Genomic DNA, 14419 nt, shown 5'->3' with positions numbered 1-14419 from the left:
TTTTTTTTTTTTTTTTTTTTTTTACTTTACCGGCTTGATGGAATGAACGAACGCTCGGCTTAAACGCCTGAATCTCCACTCTCAAAACGAAAACGCAATGTATAATTAAATAAATTACGGTGTCCAGTGATTTTGGTCTACAAACGAGCAGACGACTCCAATCAAGATTTCATATTCCATTTAGCATTGGATTTCGAATAGAACTCGTAAAGCCTCTGTACCACAATCTACAATTACTTGGACTGGAAATGTGAACTAAGCTTTGGATGAGACCGTTTTAGTATCGCGCACGCAACTATAATCTATCGTTAGCTCTTATGAAGTGGAAACATCTGCACCTGATTCAGCGTTGTAAAGTAACTCAACAGATTCTCAGAAGACTGCATATAACTTATGCCTGGATAAGATAAAAGTGCTATTGTGTGACCTCATGAATTCCTAAACCGTACTTCTTATCCGAACTAGACGTACGGCTTCTAGATAAGTGCGTTACTGTGTCATTCATTTCTGTCACAACTGGTGGATATCTGAGACAACGGCAACTAGTCAAATACTCGCTTTTAAAACAGGATGAATCATATAAATGTGGGAACGACATTAGCCCTACAAGGGCCAAGTGTTCAACATTTCAACTTCTACAAAACTGCTCTATCTGACTGCGTGTGACATCTGTTGGCAATTCAACTAAACTACATTGTCAAGGCGGTCACTCCCTCTCATGTTTGAAGTACGTGTGAAGCGTTTATACCTATGCGTGAGAGTAAACACTGAAAAGTTGGCTGGCGCTTGTATGGTTAAGGTAGTGAAATCTTTGTGTTGCGTAAACTATCCCTTACATCCTGACAATTACAGTAAAACGTTAACGTGACAATTGCTTCACATTATACAAACTTTCAAGCGGTTTTAAACAAGCTATAAATATCTGTATTACAAAACTGCGTACTTTTCTTCATCTTGATTTTTTTACGACACAGGATAAGTCAAATTAAACCAAGTTTCTTATACGTTCTGTTACAACGTCACATTCACATAATAAGAAAATCTTACGCAAGCAATTGATCCGATTATCATATGACGTTCCTGATGCAAATAACGTTAGTGCCATTATATAAACATATTGTGTTCTTCCGCTGTGTAGAAATACGTTGAAGTGTGTCTACAATATATCTGAGGGCATGCCATAATGAGACGGTGATGCGGATCATTAACACAGGTAAAGTTGTCCCTGTGCTTAATTAGGAACCAAGCCACAAAGACATAGGAGGGAATGGAGGTATTCCTCCACAATTCTTGACCTTTGCGCTAGATGGAGGTGAGTGTTCAGCTTTACGTCCCGCTGCTTTACCCCAGAAACCCATTATATATGAGACTTTTTTATTGCTAGTGGGGTGGGACTAAGTCCCTTGCACTGCGGCCACTTCTGGCCTATTGTACCAGCCCCAGATGGTAGAAGAGGGTGATTGGGGAGCAATTGGTGGAATGAAGATTGGCAGGGGAAACCGAAATACTTGGAGAAAACCTGCCCCAGCGCCACTTTGTCCACCACAAATCCCACTTGACCAGATCCGAGATCGAACCTGGGCCGCCGCGGTGGGAAGCCAGCGACTAACCGCTTGAGCTAGGGTTCGATCCCGGGTCTGGTCAANTGTGATGAGAACTAAAATCGCTATAAAAGAGATGTCTTTAAACACACAGGACTTTGCCCTAAACTCAAAAGCGTTTTAGGCAAACTTATAAATGGAAATTCTTAGGCTGATGTCAATAACTTAATTGCATATCTAAAAGGATTATGCAAGTAAGCTTTAAATCTTTCGACAATATAATAGTACAACCTATTCAGTAACAAATGTTGTTAAATGAACGAAGAAACAAGGAACCCTGTGAAAATGCAAACCTTCCACAGTTTTCTTACTTGTAGACTGCAATTAGATCTACCAGCCGGCGGCTATATTGTGACGATGCTTATCTTTCTGGGATTACAACTTCACATTGATCCCGCGGTTATTCCTCCTGAGCATTGGTTGTCACCCTGTTTCTCATTTGACTGCACATAACTCATAGTACTGATTCAGCGTCATCAATAACTTTATAATCTGCAGGAGGTACAGATATTTGCCGCTTTTATGCGCTGAAGAGTTTCACCCATTTTGGTTATTTAGAATAATATTTGTACATACTGACTCAGAGAAATTATTTGCTTGAACCTGGCGTGATTAGTGCCACAACTTCTCTCAAGGTCTACTTGCGCACTTTCAGTATTTGGAAAAGATATTGGTCATTGGTGTCAAAGTGAGAATTCTAGGAAACCATAATCGATATTACGCATCAACTGGATTATGCTGTTTTCTCCGGGAAATGCAGAAAATCACATAATACGCTTAATAATTTATACTCGGTATCAAATATGATTAGGGTAATAAATGAAGGAGGGTGAAGGGGAACTATATGGCACTCATGAGTGAGGTGAAATTAGCAGAAAAAAACTGCCGCGGTTCTGAAATTTTGTGACCATAGTGGAAGTATTTTGTTTAGATACTGTCATTTATCTTGGTAAATATATAAATATACGTCAATTATTCGACTTCGGGTTGAACGAATGGGTAGGGCCTCTGGAATATGCGATGGTCGGCGAATCTCAAGACTAGCATTTCATTAGCCTCAGATTTTTTTACTGGTGCTGTAGTCCCCTGGGGCTCTGGCCTCTGATTTTCAGTTTTATGATCACATTACAGACGGTAGGACTCCTTAGACGAGGGATAAGCTCGTCGCAAGGCCTCTACCTAAACACAGGACAACACAAACAGAATAAACACATACACACACCAAACATCAATGCCTTGTGTGGGATTCGAACCCACGATCCAGGCTTGCGAGCGAAGACAGTATAAGCCTTAGACCGTTCGGCTACCGTGACTGGCCAGCCTCAGAAATACTGCATACTTTATACGTTCTGGGATGTGATGTATATTCTATAGAAGTTTACCGACGTTTGATAGGAACGTACTCTTTGTTGTTCGTTTGCTAAATCTTCGATCCTGAAGCTGGAGGTTGTAGGTTTTCCGAAAAGATGGCAAATTTCTGCCGCAGTAAAAGGCACCAGATTGTTTTTACTGCACATGTATTTTAGCCACACAATGAATAGATGGCTCTGCTACTTGAAGTTTCGTTTGGCTCTCGTGCCATTCATAAAATGAACGGGTCTGCGGAGCTACGGTGTTTGGATCAGACTAAGAAGGAAATATTATATTCAAGGAAGTAACAATTGAATACCGCAAATGGATCACTAGACTATCGAACAGAGGACCAGAATCCGGTGCCCTCAAACCCTCCAGTTGAAATATTACACATGAAAATGACGTTTTATGTCGAAATTTAATTTGCGAAGTACATTTTGGTGGTGAATGATTTAGTGCATATTCGATTATTCAACGAAGCGTTCCCAGCTGCGAAGTTTATGTAGTGTTTGGAAAGGATTTAACAAATTGCTGCTGTCGGTGTGGTCATGAATATTCGGCAAAATCACTGCTGAGTTGAAAACAGGTCTATGCAAATTGGTCCTTGTTGACTAATACAACGCGGTGAGCGTATGCCCGAAATGAAATTCTAAGTTCGTTACTGCTATGTTGTCACTTAACCTCTGAATCAATTATGATTTAATTTAACTAAGGCCGCGCCATAGCTCAAGAGGTTAGTCGCTGGCTTCCCACCGCGGCGGCCCGGGTTCGATCCCGGGTCTGGTCAAGTGGGATTTGTGGTGGACAAAGTGGCGCTGGGGCAGGTTCTCTCCGAGTACTTCGGTTTCCCCTGCCAATCTTCATTCCACCAATTGCTCCACAATCACCCTCACCTATCATCTGGGGCTGGTACAATAGGCCAGAAGTGACCGCAGTACATGAGACTTAGTCCCACCCCACTAGCAATAAAAAAGTAATTTAACTAACAGCCTCCTGAAACAATCCTTCTTGAGAAGCTGATTATTATTTAACAGCTACTAAGGCGGTCAAAAAAAACATCCTTATATGAACCCCACTGTTTTACTTGTATTAATGTCTAAACCTTTGACCTCTGTTTATAGCTACTATAGTGAATAGATTAATGAACAAATACTTGATTACGTCCGTTATAATTTACATGTTGCTGTGACGGGGTCTGGCTCCCTGTTCGTACATTCTACCATCCCAACTTGAATTGCTATTCCTGCAATAGAGAACTCAGCTCTCATATATGGACATTTTCATTCTGTACTACTTCACTCCCGTTCTTACTTACATCTTCATTCCTCTTTATATTTAAGTATATATAATATGAGTTTCGCTATTGCTCTTTATTCTTACATTCTTTTTACCTATTTCTGCATCGACATCCCTGAACTTTAATCCAAAATTTAATCCCTCCAAATATTTGTTCCTTCACACGTCAGTATGTGGTCTTAATCTTCCCCGCTGCTACATATGAAGTACAGCCTCCGTTCATTGTACCTAGTAACCCCCTCTAGTTACAAAATTCCTATTTTCAATCATCCCATTCCTCTCCTGCCTTCATCATCATCATCAGCACCACTAGCAAAACAGCCCTTCTTACTTAGAAGGTTCGGCCAGATGTGCCATCTGGTTTTCACTACTTTGAATTTCGCAAACTTAAAAAAAAAAAGAAAGAAAGAATGAACTCCATGTTTTTAGTCCGCAAGCGAACTATACCGACCGAGCGACCGCCGCTTATCGGCGAAGTTAGCGCCAACTATAACGGACAGAGAGTGTCGTGTGGTCAGCGCAACGAACACTCACAGCCGTCACTTTCGGTGTTCTAGACCGGAGCAGCCATTTCCTTGATATAGCTCGTCGATTATCCTCACGAGGCTGAATGGACCAAGTTCAAGACCCACTACTCCTCAGAAAATCTGGTAGCGCAGGGAATCGAACCCGGGCCTCTGGATCTGTAGCCAGGAACTTCGACCACTGTACCGCAGAGGCGGTCTTCGATATCGCAACAATGATTTCTTTTTTTGCAGAAAAAGCTCTTGCGTCTAACCCCAAACCAGGAGGACCAGGTCTCTGTATTTCTGTTCCCCGGCGAGCGGGTGGCCCAGCTTTATCCCCAGACACCCGGTTCCCTTTCTCTTCGCCTTCTGGGACTTGCGTAGGGGCACGGGGTAGCGTAGTTGTTTGAGGCACTATGCTACAAGCCGGAAGGTCTCGGGTTCGAGTCCCGATGAGGTGAATTTTTTTCAATTTACCTAATCCTTCCAGCCGCACTATGACCCTGTGGTCGACTCAGCCTCTAACAGAAATGAGTACCAGGAATCTTCCTGGGGGGTAAAGCGCGGGCGGCGCGTATGGCTGACAAACTCACCGCCATCTGTGAGGCGATTGTCTAGAAAATGTGGGAGCCTCGACATCTCTCAACCCTATGGGCTTGCACGGCCCGTTACGGGGATACCTTTACCTTGCCTTTACCTACGACTTGCGGATCTGCGGTGGAGGCATTCTAACCCGCCTCCACTCGGGAATTTTCCTGCCTTCTCGTACATAATTCTGTACATTTCTCTTCTTCCCCGTTGCTCCTTAAACTGATACACAATGTTACTGAGCTTCGTTCGCCCATTGAAACTTGAGTACTTTGCCCCTCCGTGTCAACAACTTGTTTTACTTATTTTACTCCAGACGTTCTTATGGTCATTTCTTGCATTCTCCCAGCACCTTTCCAGTTTCTGTTTAATTCTGCTCATTCAATCGCTTCCCCCTCCCCGTCCTTTGCTGACACAGTCAGTTGTTATAATCGGCGGAAGGGATATTCAGAACTTCAGAACTACGGACAGAAAGCAGCGTGTACAGGCAGACGTATAGGCTAGGACATTTTAGTAGATGGTTTCACAGACCAGTTCACATAAACTTTTTTTTCTACGTATATCTGCCATAGGAACGTGCAGTCATTAGACAACTGAAGATGAAAGAGCGAGCAATTGTGGACAGATAATGTATCCACTTGACCGGTTACGGTAGCCGAGCGGTCTAGGACATGCACTGTCTTCGCTCGCTCGGAAGCGGGGATCGTGGGTTCGAATCCCACTCAGGTCATGGATGTTTGGAGTTTGTGTGTGTTTTTCTGTGTTTGTGTACAGGTAGAGACCTTGCGACAAGCTGATCATCCGCCAAAGGAGTCCTACAAAATGTCTTAAGATCTATTAAACCAAAGTGAAACGGAGAGATTCGTGGAGGTGGACCAAGGCCCAAATTGGGCCCGTAGCGCCAAAGAAAAAAATTCATCCCCTTTAAATATGGTCATTTATTAGGAGGACGCTCCTTGACAGCTGACTGCGCCACATATCGTGGATATGTTTCTTGTGAAGGAAACACAATACCCTTACTATCTGACATTTATCAAACTATCCTTTTAATTTCTGAAATTCAAATTATATAGATGTAAGCCCCATGTTAGGTGAGTCCCTTGTCACCATGGCCGATGGAGGAGACGCCCTCCAGGTATAGAGGGTGGCCGCGAATATACTGAGTAAGCAATCGCGGACAGCCGACAATCAGTGGTCCTCCAGATTGGGGGTTTGGCTTGGGGCTAACAACTCCTCACCGTATAAAATATGCGTGTTATGAAATAACACTATGGGCCTCGGACTTCGATGGATTCTTTGGATAAACGACCTAAGCTAAGCAAAATGGACATGAGATTTGGTACGTGGAATGTGAGAAGTCTGTATAGGGCAGGTTCGCTCAGGGCAGTTGCATAAGAAATACCAAATATAAGTTAGATTTAGTGGGAGTACAGGAGGTCAGATGGGACAGAGCTGGCACCGGACCAGCAGGCGAATATACATTTTTGTATGGAAAGGTTAATGAGAATCGTGAATTAGGTACACACAGTTTTCCGTACATAAGAGAATATACAAAACTATAATTGTGCCTGTGGTTCTGTGTGATTGTGCTCTTGGTGTATGTTATTAAGGGAGGAACACAGACTGAGGCTGTCTGAGAACGGGGTGCTGAGGAGAATATTTCGGCAGAATAGAGATGAAGTGATCGGAGGTTCGAGAAAGCTTCATAATGACGAGCTTCATAACTTGTACTCTTCTCCAAGTATAATTAGAATGAAGTCAAGGAGGATGAGATGGGCAGGGCATGTAGCACGAATGGGGAAGAAGAGGAACGCATATAGGATATTTTTGGGAGAGCCAGAAGGAAAGATATCACTAGTAAGACCAAGACGTAGGTCGGTGGATAATATTAAAATGGACATTAAAGAGATAGGATGGGTGGTATGGACTGATTTATCTGGCTCAGGATAGGGACCAGTGGTGGGCCCTTGTGAACACGGTAATGAACCGTCAGGTTACATAAAATGCTGGGAAGTTTTTGAGTGGCTACATGATTGGCGGCTTATCAGGAAGGGTCCAGCTCCATGAAGGTAATTACGTGTAACCCAGTCTGTAATTACTTTCCTCCACCCAAAATTTGCATTCCTGACAAAGGTCCTCTACAGACAGTTGCGAACTAATGCTTTGCATTCTAGAATTCTAGGGTCAGGTATAGACTTCGAGATCGATTACCACAAGATTCATCGTGGTCTTCCTCTGTCCTTCCAGGAAACACCTGGGAAGTTACAGTAACACAGCTTAGTTTCCTTTCTGCTCCTTGCCAATTCGGCTAACTAGTCATGTCATTCAACATATCATCGAAAAAGCGTCTTTAAATAAACCAATAAAAACTAAAGTGGAGAATCTCAAGTTAGTCCTCTGGTCAACACATTTTCTGCTCGTAATAAAACCCATACTTCATCAAAGTGGTCACTAAATTCTGCCATTGAAACTGACCAAAATACAACCAAGCAACAAAACACTTTTACAAATGCTCTGTGTTCATTCATAAGCAGGAAGTGCTTTCGAACATTTCCTGGATTGAAACAATTTACTTCTGGCATCACTAAACAGAAAGTAAATGACAGTATCTTAAATGAGCAACGAAAATGTTTGACTCCCACTTTAAGGAAAAAAATTACAACTTCACCAACAATAGCACAATTGTTACAAAAATTTAATACTAACGACCACAAGTTTCTGTTTCCTTGTTCTTACCTTTGTTTTCCTTATCCTGAAAGTCAAGGTTACTTTTTAAGATGAGGGATGAAAAAGTTAAATGCTTCTGCAAGATTTGCCACGCAGCGAAATGAACTCCTGTGACCTGATTGTTTCCTGCCCTCTACGAACGTCCAAGTCACAGAAGTGAGCACGGCCTTACTGCACGGTACTGCAAGAGAAGGAGGCCAGCCGCGCTACTAAGACCACATCGCAACCATCGTAACAATACTGGTGGGGGGAAGACTTCCCCGCCGTGACCTTCCCCTTCAAGTACTTCGAAACCTTGATGACTGGTTCATCGGATATTTAACAACTTCGTTTCAACTGCGAAGCAAAGTATGAAGCCTATTTTAAGTACCGCATCGTCATACTAATTTCCTAACTCCGCGCAGCTGAGCCCCACTTGAAACGCTGATGCTCGCTCATCTGGTAAAGAAATTCCGGTCGGAGCTCCAAAGTTTATAACCGCTTCCTAAAACCCCGCCAAAGGACCCTATTATGAGCCAGATAAATCCAATCCACACCATCACATCCTGTTCCTTCAAGACCCAGTTCAGAATTATCCTCCCATCTACGCCCAGAAACCCAAGCAGGTCTAATATTTTTAGATTTTCGTATTAAAATTGTGTAAACGTTTCTTGTATCCTTCAGGCGTAACATATATCCCATCCATATTATCATCCCTGACAGGTCACAGTAATAATATTTGGTGAAAAATACCAATTTTAGAGCTTCTCACTTTGTAAAGCAATACTTCAGTACCTTCCTATTATTTCCTCATATACTTACGATCTTCTGGGTTGTGACGCCGTGTAGTTCGGTAGAAGTCCACCTACGTCTCGGAGGAACGTATCTTCTCTATATTCTGGATAAAAGAACAAGCCAAGCGAGAAACCAGCAGTAAGTAGCCGGAATTCGATCCCGGGTCTGGTCAAGTGGGATTTGTGGTGGACAAAGTGGCTCTGGGGCGGGTTTTCTCCGAGTACTTCTGATTCCCCTGACAATCTTCATTCCACCAAATTGTCCATCATCATAATCACCCGGGGCAGGTACAATAGGCCAATCAGTGGTTGCCGTGCCGAGTGAACCCAGCTGGACTCCACCCCCCACTAAGCGAATTAATAATAATAATAAATCTACACGGTGCTACAACCCGGAAGAGCCACCGTTCTGAGCGCTCTGAGAACCTCATATCCAACGGCTGTCAGTCAATTTTCTTCCCTTGGGTTGAGAGACACAAAAACCGGCAAAATTACTGTTTGTGTTTTAAGTCAGATTTTTATGTATGAGACATCAAGTTGAAAATTTCTGAACTAACAAGCATTACCCGAAATTAATTATCCTGTTTTAACTTTGTGAACATAATTGTGATTAATTATTGTCGTTCATAAATATTTAAGCTCTGGCCAATTTTCGAAGAATTTCTTGCTTATCTACATATCATGCTTTTGGTGTCCATTATAGTGACGAAAACAACCTTGTTCGTCACATATTTCAGGATTGCAGTTACTTGCTCAACACAACCGGCCGCGTTGTCGTCGAACCACGTGAAATGGAACACGACCAAGAATACACCGTTGAACTAGTCACATTTCTAAATCACCGGAGAAATACGTAAATACTGTTCCACGTGAAATCTATATACCAAACAAGTTTTCTTATTTATGATGTAACTGTTAATGTAAATGGTTATGTAAGTATAAGTAGGCCTATATCCTAGGACTGGTGTTTCTTATATTATTTTTATGAGGAAGAATGCCGTCTTCTGGGATTTGGCGCCGTGTAGACATAGTATAAACCGACGTTTCCGACGAACGTATCACCTCCATCTTAAGGGTAGAAGAAAAATGAAAGAAAAAATCCGCGAGCGAGGAACCAACGTGAGGTGATACGTTCATTCGAAACGTCGGTTTATACTGCCTACATGACGCCACATTCCAGAAGACTGCATTCTTCATAGTCACCGCCGTGAAAATCTCAAATCTTACATATTTTAATGACGTTTCTTCCAACTGCATATGTTATATACCAATGAGTGAGGTGGAGAGAATTCGGCAGGCGCGTGGCTAAAGCCTTGCAGTGATAGCTACATAAGCCAGACGAACGGCTGTGTAGGGGGGGAAATCTAAGAGGAGATTAGACGAGCAGATCAATGAGTGCATCTGAGACAAACGAAGAATTGCTAATCTGTATCTGAAATGAGCATCAGTCGTGGAAAGAAACGCTGTAGGAATGGCTTAAGGTACATCCAAAAACATTTCAATGAAACCAAGAAACTTCTAAGTAGCTGGGCCATATGCGTCGAAACAATAGGACGTGTCCAAATACTGTCTGGTTTGTCGAAATTTATGTAATTGAAATTTTTAACAACATCAAAATAATTTCGGCCATATCATATAGATACATCGACAAAATCATAAATGGTTCCCTTATATGAATATCCATTATTGTAAAATTGATTTATTGTGGCGTCATCAATTTTAATTCAGTTCAGACTAGTCTTGGTTTAGCATACGCAGAAAAACATATCAGTTGAATGAGGTGGGGTCATTAAAGCAGTTTAAGTTCATACACGCCGGTCACGGTAGCCCAGCGGTCTAAGGCATGTAGTGTCTTCGCTCGCTTGGAAACCGGGATCGTGGGTTCGAATCCCTCTCAGGGCATGGATGTTTAGTTCGAGTGTGTGCATTTTTCTGTTTGCGTACAGGTAGGGTCCTTGCGACGAGCTGATCACCCGCCCAAGGAGTCCTACAGAATGTGTAAGATCTAGAAAAATCGAAGTGAACGGAGAAGTTCATGGAGGTAGGCCTAGGTCCACTGGGGCTTTAGTGCCAAGAAGAAAAAAGTTCATACACACTGAGTTTGTGAAACTAACCTTTCTGTTGGAAATCTAGAGCCACCCAAATCACGTTACCTCATACAGGCCCATCAGCCTACTTTCCACTGTATCCAAGCTCCTCGAAAAACTAATACTTCATATAATAAGTCCCTCCTTAGACGAAATCCCACACCACCAATTCGGTTTTCGGCATTCACATTCAACAATTCAACAATGCCACAGAATTGTCCATACAATTAAATCGTTTGAAGACAAAAGATTTTGTTCTTCAGGCTTTCTGGACATAAGTCAGGCTTTCGATAAAGTCTGGCACGATGGTCTCCTTTATAAAATAAAGCACACTCTCCCGACATATTTCAAGCTGATCAGGTCCTTCCTAAATGGCCGACAGTTGAGAACCAAAGTCAATGGTGAAATTTCAAACGTCTTTCCAGTAAAGTCCGGCGTACCTCAGGGTAGTGTATTGGGCTCAGTACTCTATTTACTATATACATCAGACATACCGACGACAGCTGATACAATAACTGGCACTTTCACAGATGACACAGTAATATTATCCAGCCATGAACACCCAGAAACTGCGTCAGTGCACCTGCAACACCACCTACATCTCATAGAACAGTGGACCAAAAAATGGAAAATTAAAATAAATGAAACAAAATCTACGCAAATCACTTTTACTTTAAGGAAGGGACTGTGTCCTCCAGTGTCCATCAACAATGAAATCATGCCGGAATCACCATCAGTGCGCTATCTGGGAATACACTTGGATAAAACACTCAATTGGAAAGAACACATAGTCAAAAAGAGGAAACACATCGATGCGAAAGTTAAAGAGTTATACTGGCCACTAGGAAGAAAATCCCATCTGAACTTGGAAAACAAAATCCTGATATACAACACTGTGACAAAGCCCATATGGACCTATGGGACTGAGCTATGGGGCTGTGCCAGTAAGTCGAGTATAGCCATCAGCCAAAGATCCCAGTCCAAAATACTTCGAGCAATGACAGATGCACCATGACACGTATCGAACGACACTCTTCACCACGACCTTGGCATCTCAATCATCTCAGATGTAATCCAAGAGCGTAGCAGCAAACACCATGATCGACTAGAGACGCACATCAATCCATTGATGCAGCCGATACTGGAAGCACCTAAAAACAGACGACTGAAAAGACGTCTTCCAGTTGACCTCCAGTGAAAAATAGAAGCTCTTTCGGTGGAAGGATCCTCATCCTGTCAGAGGAGGGCTTATTAGCCCAATGTTATCACAATAGCTTATAGAATACTGTAATTCTGATTGCTATTTAAGTAATAAATAAAATAAAATCTAGACCCATATACGCTAATCGATAGATGGGAAAAAAACATGTCGTTTGTGTGTGTGTGTGCGCGCGCGTGCGCGTGCGCGTGTGCGTGCGTGCTTCATGGTCACAACAAGAGCCGTTACTCAGAGAAGTCATCATACAAGGTTAACAAATATGTCCCTCAAACATCCGGAAAGATGTAAATTTTATCTTACAAGTTTTAAAGTATATGAATCTGGGCTTTCATGATTAATAATTTGGGAAATATGGAAAATGTTATTTGGTAGTTGAACTTTCGACTTCTTAATATTGGCTTGGAGAGCAAGAGCATTAGTAGATACCAGTTAATAATTCTTAAGGAGAATACTGCGGACCCAGAGCTCGTTCTGAGTGTAAATAAGCAGTATGTATTTAGTGGCATGAATATTAGTAGCATAGTTTGTGTATGTAAAGTAAAAAAAAAAAGTAACTGTAACAGGCCGTGAAGGCCCATAGGGTTTTGAGACGTTGAGCGTCCCACTTTATCTAGACAATAGGCTCAACGATGGCGGTAAGGTTGTTAGCCTTACGCGCCGACCGCGGTTTACTCCCCAGGAAAATTATTTAATTAATTCCTGGTACTCGTTTCTGTTTGAGGCTGAGTCGACCCCAGGGCCATAGTGCGGCCGGAAGGATTAGGTCAATTGAAAAAAATCCAATGACCTCATCGGAACTTGAACCCGCGACCTTCCGGCTTGTAGCATAGTGCCTCAACCAACTACGCTACCGCGTGCCCCCAGTTTGTGACTGCAAGTCTATTAAATTGATAGGATTGGATGGCATCGACTGGATCAATCTAGCTCAGGATAGGCACCAGTGGAGGGCTCTTGTGAACACGGTAATGAATTTTCGGGTTTCACAAAATACTGGGAAGTTTTTGAGTAGCTGCACAATTCGCGGCTTCTCAAGAAGGGCTCAGCTCCATGAGTGAGTGAAGTCAATTTAACTGAAAGTAGTTTTTTTTTACAAAGATATTTCAGTTTTATTCTCCTTCACGGAAAGAAATTTTAGATACGACATTAACCAAAAATAGTTCTTAGCTAATCATTTACCTGCACGTGGAGAAATGTCCTCTTTGATAGCTGATAATTGCTAAGCTGGCCGATGGAATATGAAGGTTAATTTATGTGTTTACAATAGTCAGCCTCTGACCCTGATCCTCAGCGAGTTCATATACTCGTAGTTACATAGATCTCTAAGATTAATTTTAATTTTATCCCTCCATATAAACCCAATAATCCCAAATGGTCTCTTCCACTCAAGTTTATCGAGCAAAATGTTCTCATAACCTCCACCTCCCTCGTCCTTATTTAACGCTTATATTCCGTAGAGAAATGTCCAAATTTTTATTTCCGTTAGGAAATTACGCTGCCACTTTTACCGTGTCGTATTTCTTTGTACATGGATATTTCCCGATATGTTACTTTGTGTTCCGAAGTTCAAGAAATTTCATGTTGTATTGAAATCCGGATTCGTCCCTGTCTTCCTGCCTCAGCTGAAATAACTTCATTCACATACCCAGCGGCATATTTATGTTTTCATTTCGGGGACCGCTTAAAAATATTTTTCTTCTTCTTTGTATAAAGATATTTTCGCAGTTGTAAAGGTTTTATAGCGTAGAACGGGAGGACAACCGTGGATGATGGGTTTGTAAGGCTGTAGACCAGCCGTGTCAAACATGCGGCCCCCACAGCCACAAAGTGCGGCCCCTCAACTTTTAGAGCTAATTGATATTAAAATCAATATTAAAATTTTAGTAGAAATATTTTTTGTAAAGACAAGTTTCCAACAGGCCAGAAGACAAGAAGTCTCACGCAAACATAAATTAGCAGGCTGCAGAAAAGTGATTCTGAGAATTGCAGAAGGGAAGAAAGCAGTCTTCTGGGATTTGGTACCGTGTATATGTGGTGTTAACCGACGTTTCGGAGGAACGTATCGCCTCCATCTTCAGGGTAGAAGGAAAAATATAAAAGATCTGCAAGCGAAGAGACCGTGAGACCCGGTCAAAGCAGACCGCTTACCGATTTCTTATATTTTTCCTTCTACCCTGAAGATGGAGGCGATAAGTTCTTCCGAAACGTCGGTTAACACCACATATACACGGTGCCAAATCCCAGAAGACTGCTTCTTCATAGTCACCGCCGT

At 42.2% G+C, this 14419-nt stretch overlaps 1 protein-coding gene across 2 annotated transcripts in view; it reads right to left on the bottom strand.

Moving 5' to 3' along the window:
* Positions 1-8273, bottom strand: part of LOC111869530 (very long-chain-fatty-acid--CoA ligase bubblegum) — an 89547-nt gene extending 81274 nt beyond the window's left edge. For both annotated transcript variants that reach the window (XM_023861131.2, XM_023861129.2), the window contains exon 1: positions 8081-8273. The gene's annotated coding sequence lies outside the window, so the exon portion shown is untranslated. The remainder of the gene's footprint in view (positions 1-8080) is intronic.
* Between the last annotated feature and the right edge of the window lie 6146 nt (positions 8274-14419).

This window comes from Cryptotermes secundus, unplaced genomic scaffold, assembly GCF_002891405.2.
Source record: "Cryptotermes secundus unplaced genomic scaffold, Csec_1.0 scaffold139, whole genome shotgun sequence".
In the NCBI taxonomy this organism is placed as follows: domain Eukaryota; kingdom Metazoa; phylum Arthropoda; class Insecta; order Blattodea; family Kalotermitidae; genus Cryptotermes; species Cryptotermes secundus.
Note: the sequence above shows the minus strand (reverse complement) of the source record. Positions and strands in the feature narration are given on the sequence as shown.